This window comes from Penaeus japonicus, unplaced genomic scaffold (genome assembly GCF_977035675.1).
Source record: "Penaeus japonicus unplaced genomic scaffold, GWHDUDI00000001_assembly GWHDUDI00000009, whole genome shotgun sequence".
In the NCBI taxonomy this organism is placed as follows: Eukaryota; Metazoa; Arthropoda; class Malacostraca; order Decapoda; family Penaeidae; genus Penaeus; species Penaeus japonicus.
This window is the reverse complement of record NW_028234411.1, coordinates 29,331,990-29,336,989: the sequence shown is the minus strand read 5'-3', so window position 1 is coordinate 29,336,989 and position 5,000 is coordinate 29,331,990. Positions and strand designations below refer to the sequence as shown.

The window sequence follows — 5,000 nt, the reverse complement described above, 5'->3', positions numbered from 1 at the left end:
AAAGAACTAAAGAAACAAACAAAACAAAGAAAAAATAAAATAAAGAGACAAGAAAGAGGCGAGAGAAGCTCAGAAGCGAAACGGAAAACAAAGAGGATTCGAGATGCAAGCAAGGGAAACGGAGCAACAAGTTTCGCCTTTCGGGAACGGACGAGGGGAGAGGAACCTGCTGATCTTAGGTCCTGTAAGATGATGAAAATAATACATGCAATGATAGAATAAGAGACCGCGGAGAAGAAAGAAATCAAAATAGAAATAATAATGATAATAACAATAATGAGAGAGTATAATAAACGATGAATGAGAGCGGAAAGAGAGAGTTACACTGAATTAAAAGGGAAAATTCACACAATACAGCATATCGTAAGCGAGAAGGCACCGGAAACAACAGAGGTGGGGGAAGGAGGGAGGGGAGAGGTGGGAGGGGGGAGGGGAGAAAGAGGGGGAGGAGGAGGCAGAGGTGAGACAACGGAAGGGCGAGACCCCAACGGGAGTCGGGGGTCGAGGAATGAGGAAAGGGGCGGGAGGTGGGGGAGGGAGGAGAAGGGTCCGGGGGATAGGGTACGAAGCGGAGGGGGGAGGTAAGGGGATCCAGAGACCAGGGACGGGAAGGAGGAGGACGTTGGGGGAAGGAGGGGGGTAGGGGGATAGAGGTTAGGAGGTCGAACTCGTGCTAAGACATCGGGCCGAGACAATACAACGCGGCTGGAAGGGAAGCTTCTTGACTTAGAAGGCTCGCAATTAGATCGCATTCATGCCAGCGCGACCCTTCTCTCGAGAGGCGAGCGAGAGCGAGAGAGAGAGAGAGAGAGAGAAAGGAAGAGAGAGAGAGAGAGAGAGAGAGAGAGAGAGAGAGAGAGAGAGAGAGAGAGAGAGAGAGAGAGAGAGAGAGAGAGAGAGAGAGAAAGGAAGAGAGAGAGAGAGAAAAAGAGAGAGAGAGAGAGACAGAGATAAAGATAATAGAAAGAGAAAGAGAAAGATAGATAGAAAGAGAGAGAGAGAGAGAGAGAGAGAGAGAGAGAGAGAGAGAGGGAGAGAGAGAGAGAAAGAGAATAGAAAAAAGAAGGATAGAGAGAGAGAGAGAGAAATAACAGAACAGAAAGAAAAAGAAAAGGCTGAGGCAACGAGATGCTTATGCGGAGGGGCACGACCCAAAAGAAGACAAGAGGAAACAGAGGAACCCAACTTGTCATCCAAAGAAATCAACAAGCAGGAACGACGTAGAAAGGGGGCGTGGCCAGATGGAAGGGAATAGAGAATAGGGAATAGGATGGTAGGGGAAAGGGGGTATGATCTCAGAAGGGGGGGAGTCATGGGGGGGTCTCCAGACTTTCTTCGTCATTCTGAGTGGCTCAAGTGCCCATCAGAGCCACCATTAATATTCATGTGTACGAGGTGGTGGTCCAGCGGCGCGGCGGCTCGAATGTAATCTTGATTGATTTGTCATATTTACGCTTCTTTTTTCTTTATTTTTTTTAGTTTTTCTTCTCTTTTTTTCTACTTCATCATATAATTATCTAAATTACATAGATAACTATATACTTTATTTTTTCGCATCTCATCACTACTCACTCAGTTCGTACTACAAAACGTAAGAAAAAAAAAGAATTTTGCTTTGATTTGATAATGCTGAGTCACCAATGGAAGTAAAAATACAACGCCCTTTATCCACAGCAGGGCTACCTGATAAGGATCGGTGGGGTGACGAACGTTAAAGCAAGGAAAAATGAAGCAAAATAAGAATGATAAGGATGTTGCTGTTGATGATGATGCAATAATAATCATAATAATATGAATAATCTTTATAATAATATGAATAATCTTTATAATAATATGAATAATCTTTATAATAATATGAATATATTCATAATAATATGAATAATCTTTATAATAATATGAGTAATCTTTATAATAATATCAATAATAATTATAATAATAATAATGATCTTTATAATCATGATAATAATGATAACAACAACAACGACAAATAACAATAATGATAGTGTTAATGATAATAATAATAATAATAACGTTAATAATAATTCAATATCATGGGAAGTGGTAGTGTATATAGAAAGGCTTGCAGTATAGGAGCAAACAGGCCTGATATCATCATCAAGGGCAGACATGGATAAAAAGAGAAAATACAAAGATCCTGAAACTAAGCTACAAATGATGTGGAAAATGAAAACAGATAGCTTTAGAAACGTCTCGGGAAATATACAAATACGATAGAAAATTAGAGAATGAAGATTCTCGACAGAAGGAGGGAAGAAGGAAGATCTAGGATAGTATCTAGCTACTTGCAATGAAGTCTTAGTAGGAGACTAGAAAAGGAGGGGGGGGCGTAACCCTTTGCTGGCCATCTTGAGTTCATAGATGTCATAGTGCAGATACAGACATGGCTTCTTTCTTGTTTGTAAGACTGGCAAGCCCGCGGTAGAGGTGGGTGTGGTTGTTTGAGGCCATGAAGGTGTCTATCCATAGCCTCAAATAAACAAAAATATATCAATATTCAAATTATATAATATACATGTTAACCGAGGACTGCAAGGATCATTTGCAAAGTGTTTTGCATTTGAATTTCAAAAATTATTACCCTGACGAAGAAACGCAACCAGTATAGACAGTGAAAATTGACAATGACAATAATGATTATGTAATAATAACAGTAACAACGAAAATAACTATAATGTGATGTCACATCAGATAATAAATAACCATTATCCCCAACCTGCAAACCTGTCATTCATTAGCACCAACCTGTCAAGTGCGTTTTCGCCTGATGACAAAGAAGAAATATAAGGTATTTTCCAGCACTTTCTTTCACCCCCAAATATTTATTCTTTCAGTCTTTACAATCGCTCGCTACCTCTCAACACAACCATTTTCTAGAGCCAACTTACCATTCAGTCATTACTGCTACTCTCCCAATAGCAGACCATATGAGGATCAACAACCAAGACGGTGATTGTTTGTTTACTTCGGAGATATGACGTCACAGCTCGACGAATGAGCAATAATTTACAACTTTCTCTTTAAAAAAGAACCCATACAATATGCTATACCTCCAGGCAAGACCCTTACCCGTCCTGAGCGTAAATTTAAGGTACATATAGCCCCATCCATGTTCCAAATAGTACAACTGAAAGAAATGAGTCGACCGGGGATGTTTACAGTTGACTATGGCGCTAACCTATTTCCCGTTCTTTCATATTCGAGCCTTTAAAAAAGGCGGCATGTGTTTACGCATTGTTATTTTTCCCCGTTTCGTTTTTCTTTTTGTCTTAATGGAGGCGAGAGAAGTATATTTGTTTGGCTCTCTTTAGAAGCGGGAGTCTGCATCATATTAACTACGGGGTAGGCCATAACAATCATCATTTTTTCCGTAATGTATTTGGACACAGAACCAAGATAATCTCAAAAGAAATGGGTCACTCACTCACCCCATCATTCCAAAAGCACAACACTTACTTTACGCTTTAGAATGTTAAAAATTATAGATGGATTCTATTTCCCTTCAGAAAGATCCTGAAAGATCCATCTGTCTGTCTCATTTGAGCAATCTTGGTACACCGTTGTTTTTGCCATGCGTAATTGCAGAGAGAAATGACTCTGACATGCAAGAAGTTGGCCAGATGACATGAGTTAGAAAACACACTAATTTCCCTTTATGAGGACAATAACAGCTGCACCGACAAGGGAGCGTGAACAAAAGATTCTGGAATGGGGAATATATTGTATCCTTTTCAAATGAGATTTCCGGTAACCATGTTGCACTTCGTATTTATTTGTCTTCATAACAACCTTAATCGGATTAGGCGCATTGGAAACTGAATAATGAAAATATTTTGGAATAATTCTCAAACTATTTAAACAAAGATTAAAATTTAACGAATAAAAGGCGGAATTTACTCTAAATTTGTAAATATGTATATGGGGGAAGGAGTAGTTTCTATAATCTTTACCGGGTCTTCCTTCTCTCTTGTAGCTAACGAAGAATTTATAGATATGTGACCCATTAATGAGAAAAGGAACAAGATACAAAAATAAAACAAAAATCAACTCAAGCAACGTAAAGCAGTGAGCAAAAGAAATTTAGAAAATGGGATAAAACAAACCGTAGACTAGTCTTACCATACAGAGCATACGATTCTTCACTCATGCACGCACACAAACACGCATGCATGAATACTTATACAAATGGGCATATATATATATATATATATATATATATATATATATATATATATATATATATATACATATATATGTATGTATGTATATATATACATATACATATTCATATATATATACACATATATATATATATATATATATATGTATATATATATATACATATACATATACATATATATATATATACACACATATATATATATATATATATAGATATATATATATATATTATATATATATATGTGTATATATATATATAATATACATATACATATAATATATATATATACATACATATATATACACACACGCACACACAGACAGACACACACACACACACAACTCACACACGTGTGTGTGTATATATATATATATGTATATATGTATATATATATATACATATATATATGAACATACACGCACGCACACACACACAGACACACACACACACGTGTGTGTGTATATATATGTATATATATATATATATATATATATATATATATATATATATATATATATATATATATATATATATATATATATATATATATATATAGGCATAAACTAACACCTCTACAAGTGTGCGTAACGGGTTGACAACTTCCCCTGTTAGTCACTGCCACAACAACCCCGCTGAACCAATCCCTCCACCCGCTCCCCTTCCCTCCCCTTCCTTCTCCTTCCCTCTCGACCTGTTGCTTCGCTTACCCTGAACGCTACAGCCAGATTCGAGTCTTTCTTTAATTTGTATGTATTGTATAACTCTCTCTCTCTCTCTCTCTCTCTCTCTCTCTCTCTCT

At 37.3% G+C, this 5,000-nt stretch overlaps 1 protein-coding gene across 1 annotated transcript in view; it reads right to left on the bottom strand.

Annotated features, from left to right (window-relative positions):
* The window catches only part of LOC122253213 (beta-alanine transporter), a 25,674-nt gene that overhangs the window by 19,766 nt on the left and 908 nt on the right, over window positions 1-5,000 (bottom strand). The gene's annotated exons all lie outside the window — the stretch shown is intronic.